This window comes from Protomyctophum parallelum (genome assembly GCF_964188405.1).
Source record: "Protomyctophum parallelum genome assembly, chromosome: 12".
Taxonomy (NCBI): Eukaryota; Metazoa; Chordata; class Actinopteri; order Myctophiformes; family Myctophidae; genus Protomyctophum; species Protomyctophum parallelum.
The window spans coordinates 51,229,617-51,243,283 of record NC_139712.1 but is presented as its reverse complement, the minus strand read 5'-3'; the positions used below and the strand labels follow the sequence as shown (position 1 = coordinate 51,243,283).

The 13,667-nt window shown below is 47.2% G+C and overlaps 1 pseudogene across 1 annotated transcript in view; it reads left to right on the top strand.

The window, feature by feature from the left end:
* The window catches only part of LOC310867706 (partitioning defective 3 homolog), a 656,686-nt pseudogene that overhangs the window by 580,940 nt on the left and 62,079 nt on the right, over positions 1 to 13,667 (top strand). Inside the window, exon 18 of the transcript XR_014571073.1 lies at positions 1 to 59. This exon is cut by the window's left edge and continues 90 nt beyond it. The product of XR_014571073.1 is annotated as a partitioning defective 3 homolog (transcript). The remainder of the gene's footprint in view (positions 60 to 13,667) is intronic.

The window sequence follows — 13,667 nt, the reverse complement described above, 5'->3', positions numbered from 1 at the left end:
CGGAGACGCCGCTCAGCTAGACATCATCAAGACGCGCAAGTCCAAGAGCATGGACCTAGGTAGGTGATAACAGTACCAAAGAGTCCAAGAGCATGGACCTAGGTAGGTGATAACAGTACCAAAGAGTCCAAGAGCATGGACCTAGGTAGGTGATAACAGTACCAAAGAGTCCAAGAGCATGGACCTAGGTAGGTGATAACTAGCCTCGATACCCAGGCTTTCATTTCGTCTGCGCGAAAGATGAAAGCCTGGAAAAAGCCGTGGGCTGAACCAGTCTAAAAGTGGGAGTCAACCCTTCCGGGTGGGCGTCGCTCTAAATGATGTGACGTAGCGCTGCACTAGGGGGGAGAGGAGGGGCCGGGGGTGACGGACAGATCGATGAGATCCAATCAGGGTGCGCGCATTTCTGAGGCGCGACCCGCCCCTCTAGACCAGAAATGTCTCTGCTTAGATCAGGCTAGGTGATAACAGTACCAAAGAGCGGTCACATATACAAGGCATTGGGACCTTTTGAAACCGCGTGTTCCTGCAAAGTATACTGGACTGCTCAGACATAGGCTATTTGTAAAAAAACTAAAAACATTTCTTAATCACTTAAGCCTCAAATATTTCGGCGAGCGGCGAGCGATATACAAGCTCACAGCATGCTGTGATGCGTGCGACACATTGTGAGCTTGTAGATCGGCTATTCATTTATGTTCATTTGTTGTTTTGCTTTTCCCACAATTGGGACACCCAGGGTTGATGCAGTTAACATACATTTTTTAATTCATGTTAACTTGTGACATTATCAAACGTAGCCTAAAAATATCAGACGTTCTTCATTTCTGAAAAGGAAATCCATGTATTTAATTTAGTGTGACCAGAAGCAGGGATTAAAACACATATATATATATATATATATATATATATATATATATATATATATATATATATATATATATATATATATATATATATATATATATATAAGCCACCATGGCAATGACAATGACTGACCAGAGAGAGGGGATGAAAAGCAGAGCCATGGACCCCCTCCATTCCCTTCCAGGACATCCAACATACTGTACATACTGTTTCACTGTGAATAATGAGCTTCATCTCACTAGAACACAGCCCATGGTCTAATGCACGGGCGAAGGGTGAAGACAAAGAAATAATACTGGAGTTTTGCAAGTAAGGGGGCACCGAAACGGGTCGTATAGCCCCCCGGGCACCACAAAGGCCCCATGCTTAGAGGACAAAGGTCCACCGTAATCAGGTTGACTGTCTGTCCTTCACACAGTTACTTTGGCAAAATAGGGCCAATCAGCACAGCAGGTACAGGCTTTAGGGCTGTATTTTGCGTGTCTTAAGTACCAGGTCTTATTCCCTAACTTGAGTAAACTAAAGACCTGGAGGCGTGATCAATGCTCTTTGGCCACTCAGAATAGCCAAATGGCATTGATCACGCCTCCAGGTCTTTAGTTTACTCAAGTTAGGTAATAAGACCTGGTACTTAACCCATTCTGAACGGGCACCCATTTTGGTGTCGGCATCATGTTATGCTTTAGCTATTTAAAAATAGCAGATCTACAAGCTCATATCGCGCCACCGAGTGGCGCGATACGAGCTTGTAGGTCTGCTATTTTTGAAAAATCGAAGAGCGACTGACATTTTTAGAATCTGATATCAGGTCAGAATGGGTTGATCAGACCAGTGTGTGTCCAGTGGAAACCTTCGTATGAATCTGATCTCAGGTCAGAATGGATTAAGACACGCAAAATACAGCCCTTAGTTTCCGACGCACCAAAGGTCCGACATTCATTAAACCGACAACCTATACGCCTAACCAAACCCTAACCGCAAGCACGACCGCAACGCATGCATGTCGGGAGCGACGGTTGATTTCCGCATGTCGGAAACCTTTGGCGTGTCGGATAAGCGTGCGCACACCCCGTCAGCACAGCAAGCTGGACGCCGCCCCTCATAGTGGATCACTTTTTTTGCTATTATTCTTAGAGCATTTTTGAAGGGGTCAAAAATCAGAGATTTTATTTTGCTTTAATCCATACACGACACCCCCATCATACCCACACACACACTGGCCTGCATCCAGGGTAGAGAGCCCAGAGCGGGGGGGGGGGGGGGGGGGGGGGTGGTATAGGAGCAGACGCTACTGCTGCTTGCGGATCACTGGCTAATCATAACGGATCACAGCCACCTTTAATCCTCCTGGAGCCCAGAGCTCGCTGTCCTCGTACACACACACACACGCACACACACACACACACACACACACACACACACACACACACACACACACAACACACACACACACACACACACACACACACACACCGCTGGCCATGCCCTCTACCAAAGCAACACACAAACTTTACAAAGTCACAACGAGTAGCCGCCATAACTTTTCCAGCGGCCACTGCCAAAGTGCTGCTAAAGGGGGGGGGGGGGGGGGGGAGAAAGCCGATAGTTGGATTAGGTTAGATAGGTTTCGTTTACCAGTTAGCTCAATAGGATCTTAGCCGCTATCTGTGCAATTAAAACTTTAATGCATATTATTATTGCATGCAGGAAGTGAGCAGAATATGAGAGGATATGGTAAGAGCCCCGTGATTGAGTTGTCGTCGTTGTGTAATGCACATTTTATCACGGCATTCAATCAGAAAGGCTTCTTAATTGTGCCAAAGTGGCGTCAGCCTCTCCTCCTAAATGTGATTAGTTTGGGGGGAAAACACTGCTGTTTACAAAAAAGCAAATGTATTTTTTTTAATGTGTTTTTTAGTTTATGACGGCAACATTTCACTATGCGATAACCATGTCCTAATGTTACAGCTAGGGAAATGGTGGTTCACTTGATGTTGTCACTTATCTCATTGTGCTACTGTACATGATAATTAGTTATCTGTGGAATTGTTCAGCACATTAGTTTTGTTTCCCTCCTTCCCTCCAACTTTCTCTTTGAGTTTGAAACACATATTTGTTACTGGCAGATATCCCTGTTGAATACACAATACCTTTCAATCTTTGAGAGAACAGAAAAATGACTTCCTTGTTGATATTGTTTTACCTAGTAGTAACTTTGATAGCTGTCACTTGCATCCATGCTTCACATTTGCAAACCATGATAGATGGCAGCAAATATACCACAATCTAGTGTTGAAACCAAGTGATGGTGAATGAACACCCAGTATTTCGGCTCGAGTTGTGTGATTGATTAGCAGACTATTGTACATTCAGGTCCATCTGGCAGTCAGTTGTGTTAAGACTCCACGGTCTAGCACAGTAAGGACTGGTGACCGTGCCTTTGCTGTGTTGGCACCGAAGTTGTGGAACAAACTCCCTTTGAGGATCAGAGCTGTCCCCAACCTAGTAAGCCTTGCCGAGGGGCAGGAGGAGCCTATCTCCTGTTTCTGTAGCGTGAGGCAGCTTGATGTACAATTAAGTACACCCCCTGGACATGATTTACTAAGTAAACAACCTGGACATGACACTAGTATGTCGCAGGGACTTATACCCCCAATCCGACCCTTGATGCTGAGGGCCAAGCAGGGAGGCAGTGCCCACCTTTCCACTGTAGAGGACTCCTGTTCACGTGTTGTCTTGTGGTTTTTGGGGTCTTCTATGTGTGTGTTTATAGTTTCTATGCCCTCCCTTTGTGATTAACTTCTTGTTGTGCTATACAGTCTATAGTCTTCTTTGTCTTGTCTTATTTAGGATTTCTCTTTTTTGGGACTGTGCCACTAGGCCAGCATAACCCATTCTGAACGGGAACCCATTTTGGTGTTGGCATCATGTCATGCTTTATAGCTATTGAAAAATAGCAGATCTACAAGCTCATATCGCGCCACCGAGTGGCGCGCTACGAGCTTGTAGGTCTGCTATTTTTGAAAAATCGAAGAACGACTGACATTTTTATAATTTGATCTCAGGTCAGAATGGGTTAATAACTGGATCGGGGGAGGGGGAGAGGAGGGTGCTGGGCGGCGCTCTACAAATACCCAATCTATGACGCTACCTTCCCAGCTTGTTGAGCTAGCAGCCGGAGCATATCTTTAATTCATTCTGACCTGAGATCAGATTCATACGAGGTTTCCACTGGACACACACTGGTCTGATTAATTCATCTACGGTATTTAGTCTTTCAAGCTCTTTGATCATCGACTCTTTGCATGTTGAACCAGTCGTGTTTTAGTACCAAATGGAATCGGCAGTTTCATTCTTTTTATCCTCAACACTTTTTCTCCGGCCTTTTAATCTCATTTCAGGTGCTCCTCATGCAGTACGTCTCCCCCCCCAAATCAGATCAGCATATTGGGTTTCATGACTCTGAATCCCATCGCTGTTGAAATATGCTAAACTGCCCCAGACACCCCCCCCCCCCCCGCGGTTCAACTCCATTTAGATTGGGAGCTAGATTGAGTTGAGGGGATGAAAGGGGAGAGGCAGAATGGGACACAATGTGGCAACATGGCTATGGGACTAATACAGTGTATAGTAGTAACACATTGTAGCTGTTTCTCCTTGAGAGAGCTGAGAGACTTGACTAATATCGCTACCATTTAGGCCACTATCCTAAAGCTATTTAATATCTGTCCGTCTCTCTTTATTTCTATTGTGGTCCTGTGAATTAAATTAATCAAGAACAAAACTTTGCAAATAAGTTCAGAAACAACCACTTAAAGGGGAATTCCACTCATTTTCAACATTTTATACTATGTCATTAATATACCTTAGAGCTGTTGTGTGGAAATAATAAATAAAAAAAGTCCCCCCCCCCCCCCCCATTCTGTGTTTCCTATAGAACTGGAGGTCTGAAATAAATCATTAACATGGTGAATCACATCTTTATGACATGCATCATCAATGATCAATGATCAATTGAAAACGAGTCATTGGAATGGTATTAAAAGCTTTGGTTGTTACAGTCTCCTCCTACAGTAGACCTCTTCCCATGTTCCTTCTCCCTGCTTTTACAGTTGCACACACACACGCACACACGCACCCACGCACACACTGCCTGTCCCTTTATCTCCTTTTCTCTCTTTCAATTTCGCAACTTCGCAAATGTCTAAGTTATGACAGGGGGTGTGCGGGCTGCTCAATTGGGTCTCGCAGGCTGCAGTCGCATATGGCTTATAGAGGGAGAGTCAGCGTGTTGTATATATGGCCACTTGGCAGCTGATCTAAGAACCTGTGCTTGTTCCACAGTCAATGTGGATGGAAGAAAGCATTCGTTATTCTGGCTAGAGTGCTATTTGAAACAGCGAGTTGCTCTCAGCCTGTTGAGCTTATTATTATTATTGAAATATCCTGCTAGGCTGGGCAAACATGGCCAACGGTGCAGCTTAGAACACACACTCTCACATAAACAAGCCATGTCAGATGTGCACAACAACCACTGCATTAGATGAATGCATAGGAACAATGTGTGTGCGTGTCACGGGTCCCAGTAGCTCCGACAGGAAAAGGGAGAAACAAGAACAGATGTCCTTTGGATTGATCCAGTGTAAAATGAGAGCATGCTGGCTCACAGCGTATCCACGTTTTCAACTGGATAATTCAGCTAATCGGAAGCAGCCTGAAAGAAAGCAATCCATAGAAGCGCTACATAATCGTCTCTGTCGGGTGAAAAGGGTATAAGAAGCGCTCCTTGCGGAAACATGCGCCGTTTCTGAACCGCGGTGGGTGGGGCCCAGGGTGTGACCTCATCTCGGAGCTACAGAATGAGCGTATAGTGCTGAGGGAACATACTGGGGCTCGGCCCGCTCATGCATTAGAACTTAAGGACAATATCAGTCACCAGAACCCAGGACGGGTGTTTTCCATGAATCTATCATGAAATAAAATGTTCTTTTAAGTTACAATGGGTTTGTATAGAAAGGGGGCATGTCTGATAAAAATGAATATAAATATAGTGAATCATGCGAGTTAAAAACTCTCCGCCAAACATGTTTGAAAGTGAAATATCCCCTTTAATGATGACAGCGTCACACGTTCAATCCAATAAGCCTGCATGGGCTTGGCGCCGATTCCTCAGCGATACACGGAGGACGTCCTCTGTCTGTCGGGCTAATGATCCAGGCCTTGGCATAGACAGACAGACAGCCGACCCTCACCTCCGCCTGGGGACACCTGCACGTGGCCTTACCCCCCCCCCCCCCCCCCGGCCACCTCGGGGAGGGAGACTATTTTTAGCTTAATTACCCTTTTAACGCCCTGCTTATAAGGCACCCGGCCGCTCTGAATAAATTATGTGTAATGGAACCCCTGTCGGTACACAGATCTTTACATGCTAAAGGGGTCCAGTGGTGAATAATGGCTGAGGAGGGAGCGCGGTTTCAGCGGCTCTCTAATTATACTATGGGCTTCTTGGACCTGTAATAACCATCGCTGATTTATTCATGGAGTTTGCCATACCTCTTCCCCCTTTTAACGTTTAATGGCAATCGCTCTTCTCCAATTAGCTGCCTTAGGTTGCCTTTATGGCCTACCGTCTTATGTGAGGAAACACATTGGGGCTTTTTTCCCCCCCCCTCCCTCCTTCCTTTTTCTTTTTTTTTCGTATTGTTCATGTTTTTTATCCAGCCCTAATAACATTCCTGTTGCATTCGTAAACCCTCCCTCCCTCCCCCCCCCCCCCCCCCCCCCCCCCCCCCCCATCCCCTTTACGCGTTTAATTTTTAGCGTGTATGATTTTCATTTCTCCTCCAGACGTGTGAGGAGTGACAATGGGGGGGGGTATTTCCATCCATCTGGCATTGAGGACCTGGCCTCTGCTGTGTGATAGGAATCACATAATAGACTGGCATACTGAAAACTGTCCGTCAAGAATCTCCCAGGAGAAAAACCACGGTTTGGTTCAGGTGGAAAATATACGATGGGCAGCCATCTCTCTCTCTCTCTCTCTCTCTCTCTGTTCTCTCAGACATTCCAACCAGAGACAATGATGGGGCTGAGGTGTGTGTGTGTGTGTGTGTGTGTGTGTGTGTGTGTGTGTGTGTGTGTGTGGGGGGGGGGGGGGGTGTCGGGGGGTGTTGCGCTGCAGAATACTGAGCGGAGCCGAAAGGAGGAGAGGATAATGCCTTTGCCTCCGAAGTGTGGCAGATGTCATTTGTGTTTCGCTTTGAACTGTTGCACGGTGCAGCAGCTTCTACCTTGGCAATCCCCCTTTGTGTCAAACACAGCACCCTGGCTTCAGTCTCTCTCTCTCTCTCTCTCTCTCTCTCTCTCTCTCTCTCTCTCTCTCTCTCTCTCTCTCTCTCTCTCTGTCTCTCTCTCTCTCTCTCTCTCTCTCTCTCTCTCTCTCCTGTTGGCAGGCTTTACACGTGCTGCTTCCCAAAGCCCCACATTTGCATGGCATTTGGACATGTTTGATTGAGTCTCATCCACATCCGTGTGCTGAAATATTCTCCTTCTAAACCCCCTGACGACGTCGTGTCTGTTCCTTTTTTCAGAATGTACCTTTTTTGGAGGTTTTATTTTATGTATTTATTGTCCGCCCGTCCGTCCTTTCCGCGTCCTTCGTGTAACAAAGGTGGCTCGTTGAATAAATTTCCCGCTCGGGACACAGTTGTTCTAATAAGGCAGTATAACCTTCATTGACAAATAAAAGAGGTGTGGTAATCCACATCCCGATCGACGTCTCTCCCCCGAGTGTCAGATTTGATGCTCTATCCCTGCAACCAGAGAGCTCTTGACCCCCTGTGACATTTCCAGCACGCCGTAAAGTTAAATGTTACTGTCCTGAAGGCACACCGTAAAAGAAAAAGCGCCTTTCTCTATCGTATATAATGTTGCGTTATAGGATTGGTGTTGGTTTTTTATCGCAAGTGGTATCTTGGGTGGGCGCCGGCCGGGGGTGGCCTTTAACCCCCTCGAGACCCCCCGTGGTTTTTCATTAACATTGACGGAGCGAGGGCAGAGTGGCGTGTAAAAACAGGGCAGTGGAAACCCAGCACCAAGTGGCTAACTGCCGTGACCTCTGGGTCCTACGCCGTGACCTCTGTAGCCCCAGGCTATCCGTGGATGACAGAGAAGCGGTCACCCGTCCAATAGCGCTGCTGCGCCGGAACGCCAACTCGGATATCCTCTCTGACATGTCACATGCATAGAGTATATATATCTATAGAGAAGACACCCGAGTTCTCCTCCCATCCACTTGCATTGAGTTGCTCAAAAGCGCATGAGGCGGATTCACTCCTCCTTCCTGGTAGGAACAGAGTGCATTCTGGGACGGATTGCAATGGTGAGTGGCCCCAAACACATGAACGCGCTGCCGTTGAACGCGCACGAGCGTCGTCCGTCATGAACGTGTACAATGATAGTCAACGGACAGCGCGTTCATGTGTTTGGGGCCTGCAGGCTGCAATACCTTCATTCGGCCACTATGTCCATTTCGACCTCAAGATTTCCTCTGGGTGCCTTCTCTATTCATATATATACTCTAAGGTCACATGTCACATACTGTACACATACCTGCAGGCATTTTATTATGCGATTCATTTGCCTGAAAATGTTTTTTTCAGGCATAACTGTTTGTTGAGTATACATTTACATTGATGAAGTGAAATAATCTTCATCATGAACCATGCAGGTTGATTCTTCTGAGCTTCCACAACGGTAGATGAATACATTTAGAGTTGTTTAATTCGGCTTAGAGAGTAGGGTGATATATAGTGAAATATACAGTACATAATGCATATGAGTATGTTCGATGCAACATATGCCAGGTATTGGCCTGGGCCGTGGCTCAGCGGTCCAGGCACCTTGGCTGGTAATCCAGTCTGGCAGTGTGCCGCGGGTTCGACTCCCGATCCCGACGGCCTTTACTGCATGTCTTCCCTCATATCTCTCTCCCCATTTCCTGTCAGCCTACTGTCTGTCCCTCCATTAATTTTTTTTTAAATAAAGGCGAAAGCCGCAAAAAAAAAACATATGCCGGGTATTACATTACTATGGCTTCATCATTGTGCATACAGTGTAAAAGGCCTCAAGGTCAGGGCGCTACTGTATATACATAGTGGTGCACACATGGGTTTGCGTATCATGGAATCCTCCTTTCCTTTGTTCCACAAAAAGGAAATACTAGTCTATATACAAGTAAGACGCGCAAACGCGGGAAGCGAACGCAGCTCGTGTGTGTGTGGTTGTGTGTGTGTGTGTGTGTGTGTGTGTGTGTGTGTGTGTGTGTGTGTGTGTGTGTGTGTGTGTGCTACAGCTGCGCCCTGTGTGTGTGTGTGTGTGTGCTACAGCTGCGCCCTCTGGTGGCGGGCGGGTGGTGTCACAGCGGGACAGACACACACATACACAGACATGAGCAGCAGGGTCTCATAGTAAGTGGCTCACTGCGTTCGCAACTATTACCTATAGTTCTATTCCTCTGTCCATTTCTGTCATTACATGTCCTCTGCGATTAGAGCCACTTTAGATGGGCGTGTCTGTGTTTGATCTGTGCGGCTCAGATGGCTGGCTAATCGCTAGCGGAGCTGGTGGCGGTTTATGCTTGTCTAAAGGATCAGGCAGAGATTAGCCGCGCGGCTGAGCCGCAGAGGGTGGAGATGAACTGCCAACCAGTAGCACTAAGATAACAGTGGCAGCATAATATGAGGATTACTGTAAAGGTGCTGGAACGTTATGTCTCCCCTTCTTTGTCTTCTTTACAGTTCTGCTTTCTACTGTGTCCTATACGTACCAGTGGTTCTCAAAGTGGGGGTCCTGGGGACCTCCAGGGGTCCTTGAGGTGGTTCCAGGGGGTCCCCCAGCCAAATAATTGATAGTTAAAAAGTGGAAAAAGCTATGTTTCTATGTCAGTCGTTCTTCGATTTTTCAAAAATAGCAGACCTACAAGCTCGTAGCGCGCCACTCGGTGGCGCGATATGAGCTTGTAGATCTGCTATTTTTCAATAGCTAAAGCATAGCATAATGCTAACAGCCTAACACCAAAAGGGGTTCCCGCCCAAAATGGGTTAATAGGAACCAAATATACCCTTGTGTGTCTGTAACTCTGAGAGTGTACAAATGGAACCTAACGGGTCCATTTGGTTCTATTTGTACACTTTCAGAGATCACAGAGATCAACATGGTGTCAGATTCGGGACATACATGTCACATGCTGGACGGCCCTTGAAATTAAAATAGTTGAATTACTGCTATAGCCGTTAAAAAAAAACCTATGTCCTACCAAGGGTTCCCAAACTTAACTTAAGGCTGCGACCCCCCCCAAAATAATAATATCTTAACCGAGGACCCCTCCTCCACCCTGACAAGCGTCTTGGAATTGTATATACGGGCATTACATTTAGCTTGACTCGGTTCCAAACTGCAAGCTCAGTCACAATAAGTACGTCTAAGCTGATTGCCTCTTTCTTACGTAATAATGACCCCAGTCTGGGAATAGAATACAGTAGCTCTCTGTGTGTCTCTTTTATGGAAAGTACACGTTTGTTTCAAGAGGGGGTAATTCAATGAAAAAAGGCCAAGAGATTTGGTCATTGTTTTCTTCCAGTGATGGGGGTTTATTTTCTCAGCCTAATCTGTGTTTGGACGACGTGTGGTCCTTATTCCACCCAGAGATCTGCTGCCGGCGTGAAACCAGCAGCCAAAGGTTCCACGCTCCATTTAGAGCCCTTCAAACAAGTCAGGGGGCCTTAGTGATGACGGTTGACACCAGCATGGCGTGTGTGTGTGTGTGTGTGTGTGTGTGTGTGTGTGTGTGTCTGTGTGTGTGCGCCTGAAATGGACATGGTGAGGACTGTTTTTCTAGTCCTCTTTTTAGGCTTACGGTTAATAATTGTAAAAGATTTCTACATGAATAAAATCGTAGTCCTAAAATGCTAATGTCCTCACAATTATAGTTACGTGTGTGTGTGTGTGTGTGTGTGTGTGTGTGTGTGTGTGTGTGTGTGTGTGTGTGTGTGCGTGCGCGTGTGTGTGCGTGTGCGTGTGTGTGTGTGCACTCGCGTGTGTCTGAAAGTAGAGACGAGACATTCAACAACATTCTCGGGGACAACCAATAAGAAGTGGTGTGGGAGGCGCGGCTGCTGCATGCTTACACCAAGTGCAGTCACACATGTAAAAAAAACAGCAGCCCACACGCATGCACGCATGTGGACGGGGTTCTGCGGGGGTGGACTCATAGAAGAAGAGACAATGGAGCTCTGTCTGTCTGTCTGTCTGTCTGTCTGTCTGTCTGTCTGTCTGTCTGTCTGTCTGTCTGTCTGTCTGTCTGTCTGTCTGTCTGTCTGTCTGTCTGTGTCTCAACACACACTGCTAAAAGCGAATGCATCTGTACTATCAACTCTCACCTATGGCCAAAGTTTACAATTGGAAGCTTTCGCTTGCCTTCAAAATCAAGCAGCTGGCTTGGTCCCCACCACCACCAGAACCTGTACCTGAGTCCATTGCACTTTACGTATAGGCTGTAGCCTAAACAGTAACTAGTAACACTCACACACCCCAGCCTCCAGCAACTATTGTGAAGTTGACTCTTCAACATTCGGCCATCTTATAATATACAGAACGGATGGCCCTATGCACGCCCAGCCCACCTATTCATTTCAATGAAGTTGCTCACCAGCGCATTATACACGAAGCACCCGGAAATACTTCCTGGTTTGGCTCCAGCGTTGGAGTCAATTATAGAGCAGAGCGCACTAGCATTTCAGACGATAGAAGCTTGCACAGTATAGTGCTCTAAATGCGGAAGTCTTGCAATACTAGATTTGGCCACCAGGCTTCTATGCCTCCAATAATCCCGGGAGGGTCCTGGGGGGCTTGATCTACACAGCCTGTCTCATCACCTATAGCGCCAGGACCCCCCCCCCCATTTCTGGGAGTGTACATTGTCTTACATGGGTGATAAACAAACACGGGTGGCTCTAATTGCCCAAGGCACAAGAGAAGCCATTTGAGTTGTGACAGCCTGTCATTTGTGTTATGTTTGTTTATCATTTGCATTTTAATTGCATTTACTTTGCATAATTGATACACATTGCGTGGCGTGTACCTCTACTGAAATGAATTAAATGGGTGTCACCCATTTTGTGTCGCTGTCGCTCTTTTGGCCCATGAGCAACGAACGGTATGTCGTCTGACTCTATGGGTGGTCTTTGTTCTCACTGAGTAAAGAGAGACCGTTACCGTGACCGCGTGATTATTAAGAGAGTTAATAACTGTGAGAATGTAGAAATGGACCTGTAAGGGGGCAGTTGACCAATAGAAATGGACCTGTTGGCCAATAGAAATGGACCTGTAAGGGGACAGTTGACCAATAGAAATGGACCTGTTGGCCAATAGAAATGGACCTGTAAGGGGACAGTTGACCAATAGAAATGGACCTGTAAGGGGGCAGTTGGCCAATATAAATGGGCCTGTAAGGGGACAGTTGACCAATAGAAATGGACCTGTAAGGGGGCAGTTGGCCAATATAAATGGGCCTGTAAGGGGGCAGTTGGCCAATATAAATGGACCTGTAAGGGGGCAGTTGGCCAATATAAATGGACCTGTAAGGGGGCAGTTGACCAATAGAAATGGACCTGTAAGGGGGCAGTTGACCAATAGAAATGGACCTGTAAGGGGGCAGTTGACCAATAGAAATGGACCTATAAGGGGGCAGTTGACCAATAGAAATGGACCTATAAGGGGGCAGTTGACCAATAGAAATGGACCTGTAAGGGGGCAGTTGACCAATAGAAATGGACCTGTAAGGGGGCAGTTGACCAATAGAAATGGACCTATAAGGGGGCAGTTGACCAATAGAAATGGACCTATAAGGGGGCAGTTGACCAATAGAAATGGACCTGTAAGGGGGCAGTTGACCAATAGAAATGGACCTATAAGGGGGCAGTGCCTCATGGCTACAGAAACAGGAGATAGGCTCCTGCCCTATGGGCCTCATGGCTACAGAAACAGGAGACAGGCTCCTGCCCTATGGGCCTCATGGCTACAGAAACAGGAGATAGGCTCCTGCCCCTATGGGCCTCATGGCTACAGAAACAGGAGATAGGCTCCTGCCCTATGGGCCTCATGGCTACAGAAACAGGAGATAGGCTCCTGCCCTTATGGGCCTCATGGCTACAGAAACAGGAGATAGGCTCCTGCCCCTATGGGCCTCATGGCTACAGAAACAGGAGATAGGCTCCTGCCCCTATGGGCCTCATGGCTACAGAAACAGGAGACAGGCTCCTGCTCCTATGGGCCTCATGGCTACAGAAACAGGAGATAGGCTCCTGCCCCTATGGGCCTCATGGCTACAGAAACAGGAGATAGGCTCCTGCCCATATGGGCCTCATGGCTACAGAAACAGGAGATAGGCTCCTGCCCCTATGGGCCTCATGGCTACAGAAACAGGAGATAGGCTCCTGCCCCTATGGGCCTCATGGCTACAGAAACAGGAGATAGGCTCCTGCCCTATGGGCCTCATGGCTACAGAAACAGGAGATAGGCTCCTGCCCTATGGGCCTCATGCGGCTACAGAAACAGGAGATAGGCTCCTGCCCTATGGGCCTCATGGCTACAGAAACAGGAGATAGGCTCCTGCCCTATGGGCCTCATGGCTACAGAAACAGGAGATAGGCTCCTGCCCTATGGGCCTCATGGCTACAGAAACAGGAGATAGGCCCCTGCCCTATGGGCCTCATGGCTACAGAAACAGGAGATAGGCTCCT